This window comes from Ceratotherium simum, chromosome 23, assembly GCF_057802395.1.
Source record: "Ceratotherium simum simum isolate JZ-2026a chromosome 23, ASM5780239v1, whole genome shotgun sequence".
In the NCBI taxonomy this organism is placed as follows: domain Eukaryota; kingdom Metazoa; phylum Chordata; class Mammalia; order Perissodactyla; family Rhinocerotidae; genus Ceratotherium; species Ceratotherium simum.
Window position 1 is genome coordinate 5,389,016 of NC_141922.1, and position 27,545 is coordinate 5,416,560.

The following is a 27,545-nucleotide window of genomic DNA, read 5'->3' on the forward strand; positions in this document are numbered from 1 at the left end:
TGAAAAATTGTTCTTCAATTATATTTTCACCTCTGACTGTGACTGAACTGAAAAAGTGTTAGAACAACACTCCTTCCAAGAATAACTAGAAGAGCTAGATTTACACAGACACACACATGTGTGTATATATACTTTAATTACCCTTTACAATTCTATGGATGTGTAATAAACCACTCTAACATATGCATGTATACACATACAAACACACACGTTTATATATACATACATTCCATGAATCTATAACTAACTACCCTAAAAGGCTTAATTTAACTAAAATAATTTATTTTCTCGAGATCCTGCAATTGGGCATATGGCTCCAGCTGGGAAAGCTCGAAGAGGGCTGGAGGATCCGTTTCCAGGAAGGCTCACTGACGTGGCTGGCAAGTTAGTGCTGGTTGACTGCTGGGACCTCAGCCAGGACTTCAGTTCTCTACGTGGCCTCTCCAGGTGGCTGGGTGGAGCTTCTCACAGCATGGCATCTAGGTTCCAAGAGGAAGCATCCCGAAGGTGAGTGTACCTGGAGACCGAGCCTCAGTGCCCATGAGGCTTGCTAACTTGTCGTGAGCCAAAAGTTAGTCACATGGCCAAGCCAAGCCAAGAGTCAATGTGAACGGAGACTACAAAAGTGCCTGTGTCCAAGGAAGCACAGTGCATTGTGTGTGTGTGTGTGTGTGTGTGTGTGTGTGTATTTATAGGCATAGACAATCTGCCAAGGAAGTTAGAATTTGGGGACAAAAATCTTAGAGTAAATAAAAACAAAATGAGTTGAATCTAAAACTGGATTGGATATTGCTTCTTTTATCTGAGTCACGTTTATGTAAATACAAATGGCCAAAAATAGCCAAGACAATCTTGAAGAAGAAGGACAAATACGGAGGATGTCCATTACCGGATATTAAGATTCATATAAAGTTAAATAATTAAAACAGTACAATTATGGGTGCAAAAATAGGCAAATGGAGGAATGGAATAGAATAAAATTTCCACTAAACACACACACACACAGGCACACATAAATGCAATAAATAAATGAATTATTCTGGATCAATTGAACATCTATATTTTAAAAATATGAACATCGAGTCCTTCTTCATTGCATTCAGAAAATTCCTTCAAGGTAGATTATAGATCTAAATGTAAAGGAAAATTGTTATAAATTCTAAAAGGCAACATTGGTGAATGGCTTAATGCCATAGTGTAGGCAAAGATGTTTTGTTTTTTGTTTTTCTTTTTTTGGTTTTCCTTTGAGAAAGATTAACCCTGAGCTAACATCTGTTGCTAATCCTCCTTGTTTTTGCTGAGGAAGACTGGCCCTGGGCTAACATCCGTGCCCATCTTCCTGTGCTTTATATGGGACACTGCCACAGCATGGCTTGACAAGCAGTGCCTAGGTTCACACTCAGGATCTGGACCTGTGAACCCTGGGCCACTGAAGCAGAGCACGTGAACTTAACCACTAGGCTACAGGCCGGCCCCTAGGCAAAGATTTTTTAAACAGGAAAAATATGCACTAACCATAAACTATTTTGAAAAAGACAATTTGTCTAGAATATAATTAAGAATTCCTATTCATCAAAACATACCATTAAGAGAGGAATTGTGCAAGCCACAGGTAGGAGAAAATGATTATATCTGACAAAGAATTTATAGCCAGAATAAAGAAATCTTTTAAATCAATAAGAAAAAGAAAGAAACTTCAATAGAAAATTGGGCAAGAGATTGAATAACCACTTTGCAAAAAATTATATCTAAAAGGCCACCATGTATATGAAAAAATGTTCAACATCCTTATTCAAATGTAAATGTAGACTACAATGAGATCCCAATAAATGCCCCCAGACTCCCCAAAAGCTAAAATGAAAATGACTGACAATACTAAGTGCTGGTGACGATTTGTCAAGTGCAGTACTCACACTGAGCTGGGAGGAGTGTACATTGTTGCAATCATTGTGCAAAACTAGTTGACAATATCTATAAAAACTGAAAAAATGAATACTTTATTTCCCAGAAATTCCATTCCTAGATAACATTAAGAGCATTTGTTTACTGAAGCCACGTACAAGAATTTTCACTGTGGCACCATTTGTAACAAAACTGGAGACAACCCAGTGTTCATATTGGGTGAAATGCATAAATAAATATGGTATATTCACATAGTGGAATATGAAAAAATGAAAAAGAACTAAATACTGCCATGCACAAGTGCATGGACACATCTCAGAAAGATAACATTGATGAACAGACCCAGACACAATGAGATACACACTGTATTGTGTGTGCGTGTGGGTGTGCATGTGTGTGTGTATTTCAAATTCATCTTTAGTGATACAAATCAGAGTCATGGTTTCCTCTGGGGATGGGCGTTGGGACTGGAAGGGAATCCCCAGGAGCCTTGGGGAGCACTGTTACTAATTTTATTTTTTTTCCTTGACCTGGATGGTGGTTACACAGGCAATTTTTACTTGGTGAAAATTCACCCAGTTGTACATTTTTGATTTGGGCACCTTGGGGTTTGAGTTTATGCTCAAAAAAAAGGAAGTTTATTTTTTTTTTTTAGCTATTAAATGTGTGATCATAAAATGTTTTATGGCAATTCCAATTTGGGGATGCTTCTGATGTTTAGACTCCTTGTAAACTATGTTTTGCCGTCATTTCTTCATTCAGTCATCAAATATCAGCCTCACTCCTGCTATGTGCAAGGGCATAGCTTATACTCTAGGGAGAAATCAGTAAAGAAAGCCATCAGAAATTCCTTTACCCAAGGAGCTTACATTTAATTGTAGTGTGAGAGGGCCTTGTTAAGTATAAGATTGTTTTCACTTAGAAAAACTTTGAAAAGAGTTCCCTATAATACCCTTCATACACCTCGCAGGTATGACAACTCCTTTCTGGCAATACCCCAAACAACCCAGTTATTGCTACAGAAGTGGCCCTAGACATACTCTGGAATTGGATTCTAAAAATTTAATTGATTACATATTTAACACTTGAACATATAATCTTTTCACCAAGGAAAAATGGGACATTGGTAAGATGTTGTGTGCAAGGGACTTCCTCTGCAGCTGGCATGTTGTGTGAGGTGGAAGGCAAGATGTTGATTCAAGAATTGACTATAGCGCTTAGTAGCTGAGTTGGCAATGGTGATTACAAAGATAGAAACATGAGCTGGCAGCTTCTGACTGTCCTAGAGAGAATATCTAGAGAAAATGACAAATGTAAAGACTTGAATTCTTAACTCAGGCTACATGTATAAAATCACAAAATCTCTAAGTCAGTTCCAGAGGAATCCCTCACCTCCTGTATCTGCAAGTCAATGTGAATGCAAGTCAAGCCCAGAGTCTGTCTGTAAGGACCACTGAATTATAGTGATCACTAGATGATAATGCTGTTTGGTCTCTTGTGCCAAGTTAAGGGGACTGGAACGGATGGGGAGAGGGGGACCCCAAGGGTAGCAACATTTGAGCAGACACATACAAGGCTGAGAATCTTGAACTCTGGAATCATTCTGAACATTCCTTGCAGTGAAAGCAACCCTCTCCCTGCATTTAAAGAAGCATTATAAAAAAAACTTTTGATGACTTCACAAAGGGTGGTTGATTCACAGGGGATTACCAACTCTCCTCCAGACAGCCCCTAGCACCCTGTGCCTCTGGAATGATAACAAGAATTTTATTCCAGCAAAGCCAAGGTGAGGAAATAGAGGCCTTGCTGCAAGAGAAGGTGTGCCCCTATACACCAGTGGGTTACAGAATCTTTCTCTTCTTTATTGACACTGTGTGAGACACACCAATGGGAAAGTGTCCTAAGGGCATTAGACCACAGAAGATGGATATAATGTTGGATTGTACCAAATTAATTGAGGTGGGCTATGGTTTGGATGTTTGTGTCCCCCCAAAGTTCATATGTTGAAACCTAACCCCCAATGTGATGGTGTTAGGATATGGGGCCTTTGGGAGGTGATTAGGTCATGAGGGTGGAGCCCTCATGAATGGGATTAGTGACCTTATAAAAGAGACCCCAGAGAGCTCCCTAGCCCCTTCTGCCATGTGAGGACACTGTCTGGGATTCAGAAAGGGGCCCTTACCTGACCCTGCTGGTACCCTGATCCTGGACATCCAGCTTCCAGAGCTGTAAGAAATAAACGTCTGTTGTTTATACGCTACCTAGTCTGTGGGAATTTGTTTTAGCAGCCTGAGCAGACTACGACAGGGATACTCATACAGGATTGGTGATTTAACATGTTGAGTGTGGTAGTAATGCTCAGCCTGGTTAGCTATCCGAACACCATGCCCAACAATGGCAAATGCTCAAAGAACCAACACATAGGACATCCCTGAAGAACGGAGGAGGCACCTGAAGGCAGTTACATGGGATTTCAGTGAGTCTGTTACATGTAACTTCCTTAGATGCTTTGTAGCAATGTTCCCTCAAGGGCCTGGAGGGCACTCTCTTCATAAAGACATCAAGAAATGCCTGCAGGTGAGGGGCATCAGCATCTTTGAACAGCTCCGTGGTGATAGGGACAATGGTGAGAGATGCTACCTTGAATCAGGCTCCCTGATTTCAAGGAAATGGCGGTCCTGGGATGCTAGGGGCCATGTGGCAGGTCTTGGTCATCAGAGATAAGGTAGGAACAACTGCCACAGTGAGCCACAGGGGAGGAGAGATGAGGCCTATTTTGACGGGCAGGACTTAGCAATGGTGGTTACTTGATCACGGGGACACCTGGATTTAAATAAATGTGCAGCCTCTTGGGGTCAGAAAAATTCCAGACGTGGCAGACATACACTTGATTTGAGTCCCCATTGTGGGGACGTGTGGTCTTTAACCCCATTCCCAGGTGTGAGTCAGTTCATAGACCAGATTCCCTTCACAGAGAGGGAAGCAGGTTCCCCTTGAGACGGGACTTCAGAGTACAGCCACAGGTGTGGACCGCAAATTGTCATCCCTACAGTCTTCTCAGGGAAGTGAGTCCCTCAGACAGGAGTCTGGTCATGGGTGTGTTGCATGAAGGGGTTTGTCCATTATCTTGTGGGGCAAGGGGAGACACTTTAGGATTTTGAACAATGAAGTGACAGAGCCCCTTCTGCGCCTTACAACAGTGATCCTTGAATCCATTTGGAGTGGTGCTGAGATAAGGAATATGGAGGCTTGGACTAAGATGAGGATTCTAAATATGGAAAACAGGGATTCGATTAAAGAAACGTTATAGATGACAATTGACAAGCTTTAGTGATTGGTTGCATATGAGCGGCTTAGAAGAGAAGCCAAAGATAAGCAACGAATTTGAGGATGAGACCATATAGCGTGAAGGGCCCTGGATACACTCTGAGAAGCTCGAAATTCAGAGAACAAAGGAGAGCCACTGAAGAATTATAAATAGGAGAATTAGATAAATGGGGATGTAGTTTCATGCTAACGGTACGTGACAGCTCCTACAGGACACTTCTATTGGTAGTCTAACACAAAACTCCACTGGAGCACTTGAAGTCCAGGGGCCTTTACATATCATCTATTTGAAATGGTAACATATTTCTGCAAAAGGGAAAAAAGATGGCTCAATTTCAGAAAACCTAGTCATGAGATTCAACACACTTAGACATAAAGGAGAGGAAAGGAGTGAGCAACCGAACATGGAAAAAGAAAAGGATTAATAAACATATATTCATGTGTAACAACTCTCTCTAAAGTAGGGATACATGGGGGAAGAAAAATAATTGTCCCTCCACCCTTCTAGGTTCTTGGCTGAGACCCCTCCCCCCACCTGGTAATAAAAAGACAGATTAACAGGAGAAAAACAAACAGAAGTCTAATAACATGTATACCTCCTGTATACATGGAAGACTCAGGAAAACTGAGTAACTCCTTAAAATGGCCCAAACCACTACCTTAAATACCATCTCCAGCTAAAGACAAAAGAAGATGTTGGGCAGGGGTAGGGTGGAGGTGGGGTGGGGTGGGGGGAGTGGGCAGAGGGAATCCAGTCATGGAAGTTCATCAGGCAAAGCACAGTAAGAAAGGGTAAGATTGTTAAGCAGATTTAAGTCTGCCATCTCCATTGACAAGAGTTTCTAGAGGTTGTCATCCTCCTCTTTCTGGTACAGTGAAGGGAACACCCTGACAAATGGAAATTTCCCTTACAAATGCAAATGTCTCTTACAAAACAGTAATTTCTACTTGGTTTTCAGAGCTTCTCCTGTAACTTAAAAGACAGAAAAACTTCTTCTTAAAAATAACCAGCCTAAAATAATCCTTATGCCAAAGAGGCATATTTTAGGGTGACAAGTTCTGCTCCCCTTCAAGTAAAATGAACTTCCTTAATTTGTTTGAGTAATAAACTATACATTACAGAACACTAATTTAACAGACCATGTTTATAGACTTTAAAAACATGCCAATTTAAAAAAATTGATGGAGGGGGCGGCCCAGTGGCGTAGTGGTTAAGTTCACACGCTCCGCTTCAGTAGGCCGGGGTTCGCGAGTTCGGATCCCAGGCGGGCATGTACGCATTGCTTATCAAGCCATGCTGTGGCTGCGTCCCATATAAAGAGGAAGATGGACACGGATGTTAGCCCAGGGCCAATCTTGCTCAGCAAAAAGAGGAGGATTGGCAACAGATGTTAGTTCAGGGCTAATCTTCCTCACCAAAAAAAAAAAAAAAATTTAGGTAAACATCCACATGAATAGTGATCAACTGAGGACAGTGGTTCTTTCAAGGGAGGGAGGGATGAGAACAACTGTGAGGATGGGCACATATAGGATTATGGTCTGTCTGCAGGGCCTCTGTGTGTGTGTTTTGGAAAAAAAACAAAACAAAAAAAACAAAGCAAAATGGGCAAATATCAATATGTAATAAAACCTGTTACCGAATATATGATATTTTCTGTAATGTTCTATATGTGTAAAATATTTAAAATAAAAAAGCAGGAATACATATACTGCTTGAAGAAACTGTCTAAACAGCTGTTCAAGAACAAAAATCCAATCAGTAAATTTAAAGATATAATTGGCTTTATTCAACAATTCATGAATTGGGCAGCATCCCATCTAGTAGACAGAAAGGTGCTCAGAGGAGTTGCACAAAATGGAAGGTTTTTAGAGGCAGAAAGAGGGTGGGACAAGGAAGCTCAAGGAGTGGATTATTTCAGGCAAGGTCACCTTCCCTCAGGGGGGACAGGGGCTCTAGTCAGGCAGATCGCCTCCCTAGTACCAACCAGGAAATTACAGACTGGCTCGTTTGAAATTCGACTAGTGGGAGAGGCTAAAACTGCAAGTGGGTTGAGTATTAAATCTTGGTGGGGCTTAGCACAAGCGACTCCGTGCTGAGCTTGTGCCTTTTTAACACAGCACACAGAGGATGCAGGAAAAAGTGCGTTTCCTCCCTCCACCTCCCCCGTCTTCCTCCCCACCTTCTTGTATAATTTTGCAGAGATACCATCTGCATATGCAAATGTGGGGATCAGAATTGGCCATCCCAAAATGTCTCTTTGCCTTGATTATCTTTAAGAACAAAAGACTCTGAAAGAAACTTTGACCTCCCCTCTAACTGACTAAAAGAGTTTAAGATAGAAGGCCAGTTCCAGGAAGGAGCTAATACCGTAAGGTAATTGTAGTGCAATGTAAAATGTGTCTCTCAGGTCACATTGTTTATAGATGGCCAAGCAAACACTTGTTTATCAAACACTTGCTTTTCGTCTCCGTGTGAATTGCCTTCCTCCCCTTTGAAGCCCCAAACCACTATCCCCAACATCCTCCTTTGTCTTTAGCTGAAAATGATATTTAAGTTGGCAGCTTCGGTCATTCTGGTGAGTTACTCCGTTTTTCTGGGTTTCTCCCGTGTATACAGGTTATAAAGCTTTGTTTGATCTTCTCCTGTTATTCTGTCATGTCAATTTAATTCTTAGACCAACCAGAAGGACCTAGAGGGTAGAGGAATTATATTCCTCCCCTACACAAGCATTTTACCTCAATGGAGGCATACAATATGCACTGTTCTTCACCTCAATTTTTTTCCCACTAATCATTGAACCTCATCCGTTTGAATATTGAGGCAATGTTAGCAAGGCACCTGGGCTCCTCTGGGAGTGACATCATCCCTCCTCCCTTGACCTCCCCCCACAGCAGGTTCTCATCATCACCTCTTTCTGGTGTCTCCTCTATTCTAGTCTGCCCCACACACACCCTTGACAGGCTGACGTTTCAGATATGCAAGATGAATAAATTCTAGAGATCTGCTGTGCCACACGGTGCCTATAATTAACAATCATGCATTGAGCACTTTAAAAATTTGTCAAGAGTGTGGATTTTACGTTAAGTGTTGTTACCATAAAAACAAACAAAGAGAACAAAGGGGCACCAAGAAACATGGGGGTGCTGGGTATGCTTATTACCCGACTGTGGTGATGGCTTCACGGTCATTTGCATGTGTCCAAACTCATCGACTTGTGACATTAAACATGTGCAGCTTTTTGTATATCAGTTATACCTCAATAAAACTGTTTTAAAAATATATATTCCTAAAGCAGAGCCCTGTTCAGATATCTCTGAAGGTAGGAATTGGAGTCAGACCACCTGGGTTTGACCCTTACTCTCTGTGAAACCTTAAAGAAATCACCTAAACAATCTGTGCTCTATGTTCCTTGTTTGCAAAGTCAGGATAATACCCACCTCATAGGGTTACTGTGGGGGAAAAAGGAGATAATTTAGGAAAAATGCTTAGAGTAGTGACAGACGGTTTAGCATCCAGTGAATGCTAGCTGCTTGATTATTATTATTATTATTATGTGTTAGCTCCTGATGTCTATTTATAAGACAAACCATAGGGACCGGCCCGGTGGCACAGGCAGTTAAATGTGCCTGCTGTGCTGTGGCGGCACGGGGTTCACCGGTTTGGATCCCGGGCGCCCACTGACGCACCGCTTGTCAAGCCATGCTGTGGTGGCGTCCCATATCAAGTGGAGGAAGATGGGCATGGATGTTAGCCCAGGGCCAATCTTCCTCAGCAAAAAAACAGGAGGATTGGCAGATGTTAGCTCAGGGCCGATCTTCCTCACAAAAAAAAAATCCAAAAACATAGGTTGGCACCCAAGACCTTTCAAAATATGGCTTAAACGTGGCCTCCCACTTTCCTACCCGGGTGTCTCCCTTGACTGCGTCCAACATCTCTCCCCTGTCAACTCCTGAGCTCACTGCAGTTGGGCCTCTGCTCTCACCAAGGTTGCCCTCGGGAAAGTCACCCGTCACTTCCCCTCTCCAGCCTCATCCTGCCTGACACCTGTGCTGCACTTTACTTTGCCAGCTACTTTCTCCTTGAAAACCTGCCTCTCCTGGCTTCTGGGCTGCTGCCCTCATCTGTCCTCCTCACCCCTGCCCGGCCCTCACCTGCCCCCCTCACCTGCCCCCCTCACACCTGCTGGTGGCTCTTCTGCCTGAACACCCTTGAACGGCAGAGGTCCCTGCAGTTCCCATCTCACTTCTCTCCTCTTCTCCAAGTTTATTCTGACCTGTCACGTAATTGTTAGTTTTGTCATCTCTCCAGGAGACTCTTACACCCTGTGGATACAGTCTCCTCCTATTCACCATGAGTTCTCAGACCCAGTGCCTCCATCCTCACCTGGACAGGGGGGCCCGGCTTGTCTGACTGCCTCCTGGGAGGTTGGGTCCTGTCTCCCCATCTCTGTGCCTGGTCTCCATGAAGGGCCCACCACCTCCTCACTTTATACCCAGCCTATCACCACGGCCTGATAATGAGACCACAAATGTCTCTGAAATTATAATGAAGATATTACTAATCGTTAGCATTTAATCAACAGTCAAGCATTTGGCAGGCATTGCACTAAGCACTTTATGTGGATTATTCATTTAGTAACAGTCCTATGAAGTGGATGCTAACATTCCTCCCATTTGCACACTAAATGGCAGGTTAAGTGGCTTGCCTGGACCTGCATATGCATAAGAGGCAAAGACCCTTAGTATGTCTCCCCTCTCCATTTCCATCCCTAGAACCTGCATTGCAGCCACCACAATGAGTTTCCTACAACAAATGAGAGCTATTGCCTTCCTAGTTGAAACCCTTTAGAAACTCCCCATCTCCTGGAGGTAGGTACGTGTTATCCTTCAACATCTGCACCCTGCCTGCCGACCAGCCTCAGATCTTGCTATTGATGCCCCAGCTGCACTCCCCAGGAACTCCCCCAAAGAATGCCTTCACCGGCTCCTGTCTCAGCCACACTATGCAAGTGATGCTTGCATGCCCCCTGATGGCCATCAAAAGCTATTAGGGAGTCCAGTGGGAGGAAACCTGCAAATCAGCTCTGCACCCTTCCTTGGGATTTCAGCCCATGGATTCTGGGATTTTATTTTGCACAGAGCTCTCCTGAGCAGTTTAGTTTAGTGTAATACTTTCCAAACTCCAATCAGAATCCCCAGAGGAGGGACCCTAGAATCTGTAACTTTAATAAGTGCCTCTATTGATTTTTATTAGCAGGCAAGTTCTGAAAAATCATAATACACAGAGATCCTGTGTTTGAGACTCAGCCAGCTGGGCTTCAAATCTCAGCTCTGCCCCTCCTGCAGCCACATCATCAGTCTGAGCGTTTCCTTTCATTTGAAATATGTGATGCATTAGTACTTAATTTGGGAGGTTTCTGTGGAGTTTGATTAAGACGATGTTCGACAGTTACTGCCGGCTCTTTCCTTTTTTGTGTGTGGAGAGAAAAGAGAACAAATAGTAAGCATGGACCAAAAAAAAAAACTAACAAAATAAAGAAATTTAAGAGCCCTCGGTAATTTTTTACTTTTGCTCAGACTACTCAAGATTTCCTTCTTGGACTGCAGACATTTTCCTCCTCTTCTGTTAACATGTGTATATCCTCAGAAATGGTTCAACTGTTACTCAAAACACACTTCCACCTCTTAAGGAATCTGCTACACCACAGCCACATTGTGTGTGTCAGAATCTTTCTAGGACTGGTTTGCTGGGAGGGTTGATATTCAAGGGCACTGGGTACCTGGGGGAGAAAGAGGACGAATCCTCGAGGATGAAAAGCCTCAGAAAGGAGCGAATGGCAAGTGGACAGGACCCTCCAGGAGGACTGTGTGCCTGTTCTTTCTAGCCTTACTGAGCTGTAATTGACAAGTAAAAATTGTATTTATTTAAGATGTATAACGTGATGTTTTGATATAAGTAAATTGTGAAATGATCACCACCATCAAGCTAACTGAGATATCCTTCACCTCACGTGGTCACCTTCGTGTGTGTGCGTGAGAACACTTGAGATCTGCTCCCTTAGCGAACGTCAAGCATACAGTCCATTATTACTATCCTTGCCATGCTGGATCCATTTTAAGGGTCTTCTGACCTGCGAGCATCTGGCTGGTGCTTCTTAGAGCTCCTCCCATTCCACTTCTTCCTCTATTTCCACCACACTGACCAGGCAGTCCCAAACGGCCCAGATTAAATTCTGAAAAATTGACTTCACCTCCAGTGACACCATCATCATCTGGAAATGAGAAAGAAATTGGCAAGGGGAGAGTGGGAGCAGCCACCTACTGCTCAGGGCTCCAACCAGGGGCCTTCATTTTCAGCACTGAGATTGCCTCTCTGCACCTCTCTGATGCATGTCACAGCTGCTCTCCCTCTCCTGGGCTGGGCGGAGGAGCTGATCCAGCAGACTCCTGTGGGGTGCCCAGCTCCTTCCCAGGTACCTTCCTTCCCCTGCCCTCCCCTCTCCACCTCCTCTTTCCCTCCCCTCCACTCCTGTCCCTTCCCCACCCCTTCCTTTCTCCCCCTCCCCTCCCCTTTGCTTTTCCCCCTCCCTTCCCCTCTCCTCCCCTTCTCCCCTCCTCCTCCTCTCCCTATACCATCCCATCCCATCCCTTCTCCCTCCCCTCCCCTCTCCCCCTGCCTTCCCCTCTCATCCTCTCCCCCTCTTCTCCCTGGCTTTCCCTCTCCTTTTTGCAGTAGGATAAGGATGTTTAGTGCAACTTATGTCTTCTTCAGAAAGACTGGTTCTGTGCCTTGTCAGGCCCAGGTCACTGGACTGTCACCTCCCAGGGGATGTTGGGGATATTTCAGAGATGGTTTCCAGCCCCAAACCTCTGTCTCTCTCCTTCTTCTGGTCCTGGAGTGATGGGCTGGACAATGCCATAGTAGAAACCTCGCGCCCTCCCTCACTTCTCTCTGTTCCCTAAACCTTCCCCTTGCAGAGCTCCCGGCCCTCTTCTCACAAAGCCCACTGCCAAGGTCTCTCTTAGCAATGCAGAGCCCAGGGCACCCCAACGCAGCAGGCCCTGCTGCTGCAGGTCAACCTGGCCCTCTGCACGCCTGTGACAATCTCTGTGGTCCACCTTTAGAGCAGGTGCCTCAGAGGGGTTAGTGGGCATCAGGTTTTTAGTCTTTTTTTTTAATTGAGGTAACATTGGTTTATAACATTATATAAATTCCAGGTGTACATCATTGTATTTCAACTTCTGTATAGACTACATTCTTTTCACAAATGGCCAACAGGCACATGAAAAGATGTTCAACGTTACTAATTATCAGGGAAATGCAAATCGAAACCACAATGAGATATCACCTCATGCCCATCAGAATGGCTATTATTAGAAAGACAAGAAATAACAAGTGTTGGAGAAGATATGGGAAAAAGGGAACTCATATACTGCTGGTGGGAGTGGCAATTGCTGCAACCACTATGGAAAACAGTATGAAGATTCCTCAAAAAATTAAAAATAGAACTACTATATGATCCAGCTATTCCACTTCTGGGTATTTAGCCAAAGAACATGAAAACACTAATTTGAAAAGATGTATGCACCCCTGTGTTCATTGCAGCAATATTCACAATAGCCAAAGCTTGGAAACAACCCAGTGCCGCTTGACAGATGAGTGGATAGAGAAGATGTGGTCTTGTTTTCATCATGAATTATTGTAGAGTGACCCTAACTGAGTTCTCATCCAAGGACATCAGTTAACTTGTTGTTATTATTATCATCATCATTTTCTAAAAGGATTGCGTAGTTTTTCATCTGCAAAATGAATGTAATTATAACTCCCTCAAAAGATTTTAGATCAGGATTTAATAAGTAAATTACATATACATACATATATAAATATATATATATATATATATATGAATGATGGCACATGGCTTATAAGTGCTATTATCATAGTTATTACTATTGAAACAACACTGTGTAGTAGAAATCATTACCCTATGTTACATGTGATAAAGGGGAAATTATTCATTAAACACACACGCAAAGCAGGAGAATCCACTGGCTTGTGATGCTGACAATCTCAGGTGGTCCCAGCATTTGGGTGCCACCTTCCCACTCACTGAGGGGTAGAGATCTGGAAACATGAGGCATATGGAACCTTCCTGGCCAGCAATCCTCTGGAGCCAGGTCAGTGGCCCCGAGAGAAACAGGCACAGCCCAGAGATGGACGAGGAGATAACTTGCAGTTATTGAGTAGACTTTTCATGAATGTTCTGGAAAGACTTACAATTTGAGATTCATTGCCATGTATCATCAGCCCCTGGTTCTAGTCTGGGCTCGGACAGTAGCCGCTCGATGGCCACAGCAGGCACTCTCACCTCTGCAGACCTCAGTTTCCTCATCTGTAGAGTGGGAGGCTGGAAAAGGCTCCATAGTTACAGACTAGTGGCAGAGCCTCTGTGATGTCTCTGCTTATTTTCTTCTTGATATGCAGCCCCTTAGACAGGTGTCTGGCTCAGGAAGCACCAGTAAAGCAAGGCAGTCCTCACTGAGCACAGTTTCAATATGCACAAATTTGTCAGCACGATCTAATTAAATAACGCCAGTCTCTCACAACACGGTTCAAATTTCCATTCACAGTACATTAACTGTGAGTGAGGACCAGGATGCTTGACTCAGGCAGGCTGGCTTGAGGTGGGAGCTATGAGGGAAGGCCTCCTGCAGCCCCTATAGGTTGAGTCTCAACATTTATAATGAGGGGAACGTGCTCCAAAGGTCCCAGGTCTATCACTTACCAGCTCTGTGACTCTAAGCAAATAACTTAACCTCTCTGATCTTCAGTTTGCGTACCTGAAAATTTCAAGGAGGTAATGGTAAAACTCGTATTTGGAGGTTGCTGTGAACACTGATATTTAGGAAGAATTTTAGTGGGAAGTTAAACCAGCCCATGATTCAATGGGAGAAAGAGGTGACTGTTCTTTGAAAGGTATAGTGTTGTACACACAGTAGTTCATGTGCACAGACTGAATATTATCATTACTATTATTCTCTGGCACTGTTGGCTCCATAGGACAGCGGGGCTTGGAAGATGATGGGAGTTTTTACTCTTGACATTGTAGAAAGGAATACAAATTGGCTAAGGGGCCTGGTAACTTTTGAAATGGGACACCCGCTGGAGGTCCTGGATCTCGCCCCCAGGTGTGCATTCCATTTTCATCTCCCTTCTCCCACTTGTTTCCATTCTTTCTTTTTCCTTCTTCTGTCCTTCTCCTCCCATCTTTATCCTCTTCCTCCCTTTCTTTTCTGTTTTCATTTATGGAATACCAACCACAGGGCCAGATATAGGATGAGGCCACATGAGGAATGAGACTGAGTCCTTCCCCTGAAGAACCTTCGCATCTCCCCACGTCCAAGAGGCGTGAAGGGAAATAACCAAGAGAAGAAGCAGCGTGTGGTCATCCCCAAAGGTCATCCAGCTTCTCCCCTCTGCCCCAGGCTCTACCTCAGCCACAGGGAATAGCAGTTACTGTGTGACAGTCTTCCCCCCACATCCTAAATCAGACATCCAGACTATAGCACCCATGTGTATAATACAAAACGTTATTTTTTTCCAAACCATTTTGAAGGTTATTAATGTAACAGGATGCCCTGGCTTGGATTGGATTCTAAAATTTTGAAGATGGGAAACTGTCTTTTAAAAGATATCGATCATTTCCATACCCTAAGAGTAGATGACATTCACCATTTTTAGGGCAGGCTAAACTTTGTTTCTAGAAAATCTACTACACGGTAAAGCACATGTAGAGAATTTCTTATTCTCGTGTCTTGGGGAAAAAAAATTTAATTCAGCAAAGTAACCCAAATGAGTTCTCTGAGACAAAATGAGAAAGGACATGTTCTGCTTAGTTACAGGAATTAATTGGATGTAGTAATTGGATGTAGAAGAGGAATTTCTACAGATTTTGTTGCTTCGATTGGAGAAATGTCACTTTTCTCTGTATGGGCTTGGACTGCCATAGGCCTTCGCTTACTTCAGGTTTGATAGAGTGGCGTGGCTTCTCCCAAAAGAATTTGCGAGGTGAGATCCCGAGGGCTCCAGAAAAAGAAACAAGATACTTAAGATTCAACTCATGCTGGAGGAGGAAGTAGGCAAAACAACACAACAAAGCTGAGTAGTGCTACTTCAAATCATAAACTGAGGCATTTTTAATTTTTAATCGTGAACTAGACCTAACCTTAAACTTAACCCAACAAGTTAGAGGCACAATTGATGGTAAGTCTCTTAACGCAAAACTCAGTGCTCATAACAACTTGCCCCAAAACAATCTTCCCAGCTTTATGTCAAATCTCAGCCATAATATGTTTCAAATTGCCCCAATTAGGACCATGAGCCCCCCCAGTAGTAAATTTCCTACCGGCTCTGCTGAGAAAGATCATCTGCCTATTTCTATTTCTCTTGGTCATTCAAAGGTTAAACACATGTCTCTGTGAAGTTTTTTCAGACTCATCTTACTCCATAGAATCGCATGCCTCCTTCTGTTCCCACATCTTCATACTTCTGTAATAGCACATCACATTTGGGAAAAGAGCACGGAATGAGGCAGATGAACAAAGTGGTTATTAGAACTCACTCTGGAGCAAAAGTGCTAATGTTAAAATCTAGATTTCACCACGGGCTAGCAATGTGATTTTGAGCAATTTACTTAATCTCTCTAAACCTCAATTCCCTCTTTATAAACATGCAGATAATCATAGTAGCTGCTCCAAGAGTTGTGAAGATTAAATGCAGTAAAGCCTGTAAATATCTAAGCACAGTGTCTGGCACAGAGTATGCTCAATTCCTATCCACTATCATCAACATCACTATCATCATTATCAAGATATAATCAACCCCAGCATCAGCATCACCATCAACAACATCATTATCATCATCCTTATCATCCCTATCCTCATCATCATCATCAACGCCATCATCATCACCATCGTCATCGACACTATCATCAGTAATATCATCACCATGAACACTATCATCAATAATGTCATCATCACCATCATTATCAACATCATCATCATCAACACCGTCATCATTCCCATAATGCTCATCGTCTCCATCATCATCATCATCATCATCATCATCATCATCATCAAGATCAACATCACTGCTGTCATTATTTGTGTTCCCAAGTCTAGTTCAGTGCTTAGATTTAGGAACTCCTTGAAAGCAGGCCTATGTTTCATTCACTTTTATGTCTGTAACAATAACAGAAAATGCCCAGCCCTACAGACAGAAAAGTTACCCCATTTTGGGGGATGCGGAGCTACTGTAATTTTGTTCCCTTTTACGGATGAGGAAATTGAGGCTCAGAGGGTTAACTGACTTCCCTGAGTTATATATAGCAGAGCTGGGCCCAGCATGCAGGCCCCTTTCATCACCACAGTGCCCCTTTGGGCAGTGGCTAAGGGAAACAACAGGAAATAAGGAAGCCTAGGGGCCAGCCAGGTGGCGCAAGCAGTTAGGTGCATGTGCTCTGCTGCGGCAGGCCGGGGTTCGCCGGTTCTGATCCAGGCACGCACCGATGCACCGCTTATTAAGCCATGCTGTGGAGGTGTCCCATATAAAGTAGAGGAAGATGGGCATGGATGTTAGCCCAGGGCCAGTCTTCTTCAGCAAAAAAGAGGAGGATTGGCATTGGATTTTAGCTCAGGGCTGGTCCTCCTCACAAAAACATAAATAAATACATAAAAAGAAAGCCTAGAGCCCCAAAGCTTCCAGGAAGACATTTTTTTGACTCTTGGGTTTCAACATTCCAGCGATAATTAGCTGCAATAGAATCAAGGTTCTGTTCTCCAGCAGAGAGATGGAATACACCAACAGACCCTGGCCAGCCCATATGTGATAACAGAACTCTGTCCCACAGTCTCCGCAGCATCCATCCAGGAAGCCAAACCACCTCTGCAGCGATTCATCCAGAACAGCCAGGACGTGGTGAACAACTGCCAGCTGCCCAAATTTTTGCCCCCCACTTCTAACTCAGCACCAACGAGAAAAACCCAAACATGCACCCAAACCAACCACACGAGATGCCTGTTTCTAGTTAATCCACCAGCTTCCCCATGCCAAGAACCACCAATCAGGGCATAGAATGCTTCCCTACTCCTCTGCTTGCCTTCCAGTCTCTGCTGACTCTCTTGCTATAGCAAGTCCTGAATAGATAACCTCTATGCATTCTCATTTGGGTGGTCTTCGTTTATTTCTGCATATCTGAGACCAAGACCACTTTCAACAGGTCCAAACTAACCAGGGTATTAATGTGAGAGATAGCGTAACAGAAATGACAGGAATTCACCTAATGAAACCAATTATCTCTAGCACACCCAGGGTGTTGCTCTCAGGGCTTCAGTCCCTCTAGCCAAAACCACCAAAAAGATGCCTGTTGACCTCCCCACCTCTCCCTTGGGGTAGTAGTGATGGGGAGCGGACCTTAGGCTAGGTGGTCAAGGAAAGCCTTTGTATCAAGTCACTGTTTAATATGGTAGCTGCCAGCTACATGTGACAGCAGAGCACCTGAAATGGGGCTAGTAGGAATTGATATGTGCTATAAAAAACACATCAGATTTTGAAGATTTAATTTAAAAAATTTCATTAATAATTTTATATTAATTACCTGTTTAAATAGGTTTAATAAAATGTATTATTAAAATTAATTTCACCTTTTTCTTTTTACTGTTTTAATGTAGCTACAAGAAAATTTAAAATTACTGTGTGGCTCACATTATATTTCTATTGAGCAAGGTGATCTAGGCCATAGTGGGGTTAAATTCTAATCTTTGCAGCCAGCCATCCAGACTCTCCATTCTCCAGGGTGAAGGGAGCACGGAGCAATCCCGTATGTTCAACTTCTAATTACGGGGAACTCGAAACAGCTGGTCATGCCCCTAATCTTGGCCTATACTAGTGGTCCTCAAAGATTTTTTCTTGGATCAGCAACATCAGCAACTCCTGGGAACATTCTGGGATTGCCCAGGCTGGGACGTTCCCTCAGAGTTACTGAGTCTGCAGCCCCGTGAGTGGGGTCCCCAGGTGATTATGATCTTTGCAGAAGGGCTGTGCTGGAAATACCCTGGGGCATACATGGAGTTTGCCTGGCTTTTAGTAGCCACCATTCATCCCTTCCATTCCTGCGAACAAAACTCAGGTCTCTCTGGCGGCAGTGACCTCTAATGGGGGGAGGTATCTGCCTCCTGGCCCCCAGGGATGGTCACCATGAGTTTTGGCCAGTCCTGGCAATCCCATTCTCCCTCATCGGATGCTCGCGTCCCTTACCCACCTTTACACTAGCACAGCTTTTTCTCCTTGATGGAAGCAAGACCTCCTCTTTTTGCCTGAGCTACTGCTTCCCATCTTGAGCAGCTTTGCGCGAGGGCAAGTGCTCAAAGCAGCAACGGCCTTCTTACAACATTGAAGGAAAGGCCAAGAGGACGGACGGCAGAGCCCCGGCACGGCCCAGCCCCGGGAACAAGCCTGGCACTGCCCTCTGTGCACTTCTTGTTAGGTGAGGTAGTTACACGACCTCTTCCTTAAGCCCCTGTTAACTGGATATCCTGTTACTAGCAGCTGAGCACATCCAAAATTATATAAACCTCGGGCCTCCATGTCTATTGAAATTCTAACCATCTGTCAAGGCCCATGCCTTCCACTCTTCAGCTTTCCGTGAGACCGTACTGTGGCTCTCTTGCTGATGACAGTGACAGAATCCATAAAATCCACAGACTTTGTGCTCCAGGAACCAGCTCACTGCGGGAAACTCCTTGCCGCCATGACTTAGATGAGACCCAGGATGCCCCCCTGTTTACCCGTGACAAGGGCAGACATACACCCACAGTTCCCATTATTTGCCCCATAACGATTAACTGAATTACTTGTCCCCACTGACCAATAAGAAGAAATGCTTTTTAACCAAACTCTGGTGAAGTTTCTCTCCTTCCCTAGGCCCTGAACTTTGACCCACGCCCAGCTTGAGACCCCCTTAAGGACCCTCCTGAGAATAGGTTGGCCTCGGGGAAAAGCATCCCCACACTGGTTCTTTCTACTCTCCTCTGCTTCTCCCCCTGAGAGGGAAGCCTGTTTTGTGAATCCTTGGCACGCCTGCAGGTCTCATGGTCCTTCTCCCTCCTGCCGCAGTTCCTCTCCTGCCTCTTGCAGGAATCCTTTGGAATAGTCTCTCCCTACCTAAGTTTGGATTTGTTGTTTTATTCGACACCCCCATTGCGCGCACACACACACACACTGATAGGCAGCCTCTAGGATGCCCTCATGATTTCCATCTTCTGGAACACACTCCCTTGTGTACTCTCCCATCTTGAGTGTGGGTTGGATTTAGTGACTCACTTGCGATGAATAGACTACAGCTGAAACCGTGGTATGTCTGAGATTAGGTCATGAAAGTCTGCATTTGGGGTACGCTCACTTGCCCTCTCAGATTACTCACTTGGGGAGAGCCAACTGCCATGTCATGAGGATACTATGAAGTCTACGTGGCAAGTACTGAAGTCTCCGTCCAACAGCCAGTGAGGAGCTGCCAACAGCCCCGTGAGTGAACTTGGAAGGGATCCCCCACCATCAAACCTTGAGATGACTTTGGGGCAGCCACGGGCTGAGGGCTCCCTCCTGAGGGACCCTGAGCCAGAACCACCCAGCTAAGCCACGCCCAGGTTCCCCACTCTCAGAAACTGTGAGGTGATGCTTCTCTTCCTGAGAGACAAAGTAGCCTGTAATTCCCTTATTCTCTGCTGGTTGGAACCTACTGTGCGTCTATTCTTTTAGTAAAGACCCTTATTTTAATATAAATATGTATGTTTTAATTAAATTTCAGTCATTATTAGATATTTCTATAATGTTAATTTCTGTCCCCCTGAGAACAGGTGTACATTTCAGCTTCTCAGTGAACACCCTTCCCCACTCATTGTTTTTAATTTACCTTTATTTTTAACCTAAATTATAGTGTACAGTATTCTAAATATTCTAATTTGAAATTATTTTTGTATTCTTCCATAAAAATAATTAAACTGGAATGGACAATTTCTGTTTATGTTACTGATTTTGTTGGCTGTCTCTTAGCTTTGGTGGTCTTCACTTGTTTTTTTTTAATGAGAAGTTTGCTTTACTAAAGTGGAGATCATTTTGATCTAGTCCAGCTCATTCTACATAAGCATACAGTACCCATGTTCTACTATCTTAAAAAGTCAACAAAATATATTTATCCTCCTGTTTGTACTAATGTGTTCCTATTAGTTATGTTTTCCTTGTTAGGGCACATCTGAGTCTTTGATACACTGTACCATTTTCAGTGTTGCCTTAATAATTGCAATACTTTCCAGATCACAGATATATTTCCTCTCATTTGATACTTATAATGACCCCGGGAGAAGAATAAGAAAACATTTTTGTTACTCTCAATTGACAGAGGAGGGGACAGGGGCTCAAAGAAGTTGGGTGACGTGGCTAAGGTCCCATGGCCAGGAAGAAAAAGAGTCCAGGTATTTCTGCCTATCTTCTCTGCCCTCCATGCAGCACCGCTCAGGGATTTTCACCCAAGTACATCTGGGGAACAGTCATGCGAATTCTCGTTCCTTCATTTGCTTTAAATTTGGTTTTCTGGCTCATTTTGAGTGGGGGAATTTCTGTTACTTCGTCTTCTGCCTCTGCTTCTCTCTTCTCCTCATGCGCTCGCTTCCCAAACCCTGAACTCCAGTCCAGTCCAGTCCAGTCCAGGCCAAGTTCACAGCGGCAGAGCCCTTTTCTTGGGTGATGTGGATAGCACAGGTCCAGTCATGTCCCCAAGGCCCACTCGCTGCCCTTCTGCTGTGCTTATTCCTTTCCTCTTCCTTGTTAGGTCCCCACATTCTTAAGGGAGATTTAAACTCAGAAAATACACTGGCAGCATTTTATTCAGCTTGATTCCATGAGCACCAATGGAGTGGGTATGGGAGTTGAACTTGTCTGTCAAGGATCCTTTCAGGGCCCCAGGTGGCTTCTCCTCAGCCCGTGTGATTTGAACCATACCTGTAGAGACTAGTGAATAGCAGTGCACCCTCCACGCTTGCTCAGAGTCTTTTTGTTGTCTGTCTTAGGGCCTTCTTTGAAGCCATGGGAATTTGCTCAGCATCTGTACAAAAGTACTGTCAGGAAGAGCCTGTTGTTTGTCTTTTCATCATTGATTTTTAAGTGTTCTTTTATATTGCAGATATAAGCCTTTTGTCAGATCTGCATTGCAAGTATTTTCTCCCAGTCTGCAGCTTACCCATTAATTTACGTAAAGATATCATTTGATGTTCACATTTAAAAAACAATTTGGTGAAGCCCAAATTTTCTTTTATGGTTAGTACGTTTGTGTGTTAAGAAATCTTTGCCTAACCAAAGGTTGCGTAAATATGATGACGTGTTCTTTTACAAGTTTTGTGGCTTTATTTATAAAATTTAGTGTATGATTCATTTCAAATTTACACTAATTTAGTGTGTCTATATGATTGAAGTCAGCACTGAGTTTTTTTTTTTTTTCATATGTATACCCAATTGTTTAGCAAGTTGACCTTGCTTACATTCATTCACCAGTTCTACTTTTCTTTTTTCAGATTCCTTAGATTTTTTTCTCTATACAGTAATGTCATCTGAGAATGAAGAAAGTGTGTGTTCCTCCTTTGAAATGTCTGTGCCTTCCTCCCACCCCATGCCTATTGCTCTAAGACTTCCAGTTTAGTGTTGCATATAAATGGTGAGAGTGGGCATCTTTGCCTGGTACCCAAGGATGGAGGGAAAGCATTCAATATTTTAGAATTAAGTATGTTAATAGCTGTAGTTTTTTGTAGATTCCCATTATCATATTGAGTATGTTACCTTATATTTCTGTTCCATGTGGATTGTTGTCATGAATACTTATTAAATTATACCCAATAATTTATTTTCTTCCATTTTAAAATGGTCAAATGATTTTTCTTCTTGATTTTCTTAATTCGGTGAATTACATTGACCAAATTGATTCTCAAATGCCAAACACAGCTTACATTCCTGAGATAAACCTCACTTGGTGATATTTTATATATTTCTAGATATTTTTAGTAATATTTTGTTATGAATTTTTGCATCTATATCCCATTACTTCTTTCCTGCCCTCTGTGCTCTATATTTCACTTACAGATTTCACAAACCCCACAATACCTTGTTATTTTTGCTTTATATGGTCATTATGTTTTAAAGAAAAATATACAGGATAATAAGATTTTTCATATATTTATGTACATATTTATAATTTCTGATGTTCTTTTATTTTTCCTGTAGATCTGAGCTTCTATCTGCTGTCTTTTCTCTTTACCTTTTCCACTAGATCCTTTCACATGTTTCTCATAGCTATGTCAAAGTCTCTGTTTGCTAATTCCAACCTCTGGGCTATTTGTGGATCTGCTTCTATTCAATGTTGTGTCACCTGATTTGGGTTGGTTTGCTTCTTTACATATTATAATATTAATTTTTTATTATGTAGTGGACATTATATGCAAACAAACAGTAGATCCAAAGAAAATAATAAGTACCCTGAGAAAGTTCTTGGGATCTGACTATTGGTAAAACTCCGAAGACCTCTTTTTTTTTTTTGTGAGGAAATCAGCCCTGTGCTAACATCTGCCAATCCTCCTCTTTTTTTACTGAGGAAGACTGGCCCTGGGCTAACATCCATGCCCATCTTCCTCCACTTTATATGGGACGCCACCACAGCATGGCTTGCCAAGCAGTGCGTGGGTGCGCGCCCGAGATCCGAACTGGTGAACCTCAGGCCGCTGCAGCGGAACGCACGCACTTAACCGCTTGTGCCACCCGGCCAGCCCCCGAAGATCTCTTTATGCTTTACTACCCATCTGCCAATTTTCTGAATCACAGAAGCTCTCTCTGATTTACAGCTTGGCCACCAGTTTTTTGAGTTCTTTTGTTCCACCATCCAGCTTCTGACCTTTTGTTTCTGGGGAGACCCATCTCCATTCTGCTTCTTTGCCCCCAACCTTCAGCCACCTGCTACCTTATGCTCAGTGAAGGCCTTGCGTGCCTCGGGGTAATCTCCCATTCCTTTGCTCTGCCTCCACCCAAAAACAAGCATTTGCACTTGGGAAAGGCTCCGTTCAACTTGGAAGATCTCTCTTAGCTCTCCTACCTGCCTCCAGCCTTCAATATGCCGCCATATGCACTTTGTAAGGGCCCTATGGAAAATGGTGGCAGGTGGCTCCAACTAGCCTTGAGATGGGGGCACCTGGGAATTCCAATCCATCATATAGGCTCACACGTGGCCATTAAGTGTGCACTAAAATTTGTGTTGATTTCTCCTTGCCACCATTCATGTCAGATTCACTCTTCATTCTGCCATGTTCCCAGGGATGAAAACAGGTGTGGGACTCTTTTTTCCTAGGAAGAGTTCATCCCTTTCTGGCATTTTATTTCATTTTGCGTATGTAGATCTATGATTTTTAAAAAAATTATGATCATTTATTTTATTCAGCTTGTTCTTGTTTTTTATTGTGGTGACAGTCTCTTGAGACTTTCTACATCCTAACTGTAAGGAGATGTTCTCAGAATGGTCACATCCTTATCTTCTTTTCTTTATTTCCCTTAAATTCAGAAGTCGTGTGTCCCTGTCTGTAACTAATAACTCAAGAAAATTAATCTTGGTTACACTTTCAGATATTTAGACATGGATAGTTGGATTTGTCATGTGGGACTTCTTTTATTAAATCATCAGTAGGAACATGGCTTGGTAGAACTGAACAGATCCTTAGAGGTCAGCAAGACAACCCCCCTCATATTTTGGAGCATGGAAAACTGGCTTAGAGGAGACAGAGGACTAGTCCAAGGTTACCCGGTAACTTAGTTACAGAGTCAGAACTCCAACTACCGTACATTTATTTGTCCACTATTGAAGTGCCTGCCTCTTGGAGCTTCAGTTCCCTCATTAGTAAAATAAGGGAGCTGGATTAGATTAACGCTGGTTCCTTGCAGCCTCCTGATTCTATTTTTCCTCTCATTGTGCCTGCTAAAGCTCTCAAGGATGTCAAGGACATGATCCATGTTACGTCATCGGAGGACCTTTTGTATTTACGCCCAAAGGTTTGTCAGACCATGTCTAGATCAGTGTTCCGGGAAAAAATAATGGCTTATTGTTAAAAAAGACATAAAAACCAGAATGAAACTTTTTAGAATTTATTCTCACCAAATCTAAATGTGCTCATGTAAAATATTTATTAGATATTGTCAAGTATAATCAAAACACTATGATATTCTTGTTCTTCCTTTCCCAGAAATGACTACCGTAAAGAGTTTAACATATAATTCTCACAATTTTTATGGGCTTACATTGCATCTGTTTTTATTCCTTCCACATATATCTACTGATTTCCTACTGTGTGCTGGAATACTCTGCTACATACCAGGGTACCGCAATGAGACAGACAAGATCTCCACTCTCACGGACTTTACATTCCAGCGATGGAGGTGGACAAGAAACAAACAAATGGATAAACAACAGCCTCTCACGAGTAGAGGTGGTAGAGGGAAACTGGGAAGAGGGCTCCCCTGGAGAGAGCAATCAGAGCAGGTCTCTCACTAATTGAGATCCAAACGAGACAAAAGAATCAAGCAGTTTAAAGCACGAGGCAAGAGTGAGCTGGAGAGAAAATGCAAAGGCCCTGGGAATCTCAGTGCATTCAGCCACCAGGAAGAGTGGCTGGAGCGTGGGAAGAGGTGGAAGGAGGTGCAGTGGAGAGCTGGCGGACACGTCACGCAGAGCCTCGGCAAGTGCGCTGAGATGTAGTCCAAGTGCAGGACAAAGTCACAGGAGGGTTTTAAGCAAAGACTTCAGAGTCTAATTCACAATTTAAAATGTGGTTAAATATAGACACACATATATAATGCATGTTTATACTAAGACAGGTACATATTTGTACATATATATAATATACATTTTATTGAAGGTATAATCCCTCATTATTTTAAAAGGATAGGATTTTTCTACGTGTACTCTTCTGACACATCTTTCAATTAAAGTGTCTCGAATGTCTTCACTTGGCAGCTTATAGAGATCACACAGTTCTTTTCAACAGTGTTGCACAGGTTTTAATCATCTCCTCTTTGAAATGTTCATTTTAATGGTGAGCATATTTGTATAACTTCAATTTGCTTATTGCACTATTAATGATTCACTTATTCAATTATCCAGCAAACATTGAGCCTCTACCACGCCCAGAACGCGAGGCAATCATAGAAATATGAATCAGTTAAAAGTCCTTGTCCTTAAGAAGCAGAGGTCTGGAGAAAGATCACAGTGTGCATGACCAAGTCCCATCAAGTTTTCCGAGGACAGGCAGGGAAGATGCACAGGGCCAAGAGGAGCACAGTGCAGGGAGGAATCCAGTCTCAGGACGCCGGGAGACAGGGAAGCGTTGCAGAAAGGAGTTCTGAGAGATGAGGGGGTCGTGCGGCAGGAAGAGGGCTGGCCATGGCCAGGGAGGGCCAACAAGCGGAAAGCACAGGGCAGGATGTAGCCGTGCGTGCGACAGGCATTGTCACTAATACTTCAGGAGACTTCATGGTGAAGAGGAAAAATGCATCACCCTGGTGGTCAGGACACCTGGACACCTGACCTGCTTGTTCCACTAATTCTCTGTGTCATCACTGGTACGTCCCTTCCCCACTCTGTGCCTCAGTCTCCACATTGCAAAGGAATCCTTTGGCTTTTACATCCTGTGACTTTAAGTAAAAAATCTGACATAAGCAAGACTATTGTGGGAAAAAAAAAAAGTCTGCTTTGACCTTCCTGAGCTCTGAAATGCTGCCAAGTCTTTTTTCCCAGCAGACAATATTGAAACAATTAATGTAATAAGAAATACTGATCTCAGAGAGGGCATCTTCAACAAAATAAGGGGAATAATTAAATGATACTGTAGTTATAGATTCAAAGTAACAAGGAGGTAATTTGGGACAACTCCCATTTGATAATTTGATAATCCTCAAGGGCGTCATCTAGTGGTCATCCAGCTTTGGCTTGAGGCTCTCCAATGAAGGAAGTCCACGCTCTGCAGGAAAAGTACACTCTTTCCTGAGAGGGTCAAGATCAGCCCCCACTATATTAAAGAAAACCTGTTTGTTGTAGGTGACTGCTGCACCCATAACTTCTGCTGGAAACTTCTCAGACTGTAATCCCTGCACTGGGGTGGTCATGTTCTTTACAATGTGAGCCTCTACAACCTGAGTTGCAGCAGCCTGGACCAGCGATAGGATTAGTTGAAACAGAGTCCTTGTTTGATGAATTCAAAGTGGAAGAATAGATAAGTGAGGGTGGGACCAGAAGTAAAGAGATTCACTGTGCAGGACATTGCGTTTGCCCTTTCAATACCATATCCACCTTGCCATTGAGACTTGGGGTGAGTTTGTGAACCCACCCTAAGCTACAGGGGTGTTTAAGCCCAAATGTTTAATCCTATCCTCCTTGCTGTGTAGAGTAGCCTAGTCCAATAGATGCCTGAGAGTCTCCTAACCACAGAGAGTGGTTTATGAACCCAGGATTTTGCAGGGAATTCTGAGAAACAGGCTCCTATTTGTGGTCTGAGAATAAAGGCTTGGAACGTGAACTACTGCAGTTTTTTCTCCACCATGAGAAAAGGCAATATGAGAAGGAAGCAGACATGCAGAGATGGGCAGAGGAAAGAGAATCACAGAGAAACAGAGAAGTAGGCCTATTAAACCTGTCCTAAATCCCACTCTCTTTTGTTATCTCAGCCAGTTTGATTTGAGATTTTTGTTACTTACAAAAAGGTGTATCCAAAAACAAAAGATGTATCCTCTCAAAGACAAAGGAAGGGTGCATGTGCTATATCACCGTTGGAACCCAGCATCCCTGTGTTCTTGCTGCTTGAGGCTTGATGATCTGGACCAGATCTTAGAGCTAAGTCAGATCCTGAGCATTCTAGACCCAGGACGCCTGCACATCTTCCAACTCCCATGTTGTGTTTGTTCCACAACCTTTTCTGATTACCGTATTACACAACATGTATCTGATCATATCTCCCACACTTACTCCTGCTTAAAACCCTTTATTTGGGTTTTCAGTGACTTTAGGATATAGAACAAAATTTCTCCTATGGCCTATAAGGAACTACATGGTCTGGCCCGGAGGCTCACTCGCAGGTCTTCTTGATCTACGTTACCTCCTTCTAGAAGCTAAATGCTCTGGTCCACCCCCATCAGACACCCTGACTCTAATACATCCCCTCACCTGTCACCAGCTCCCGGT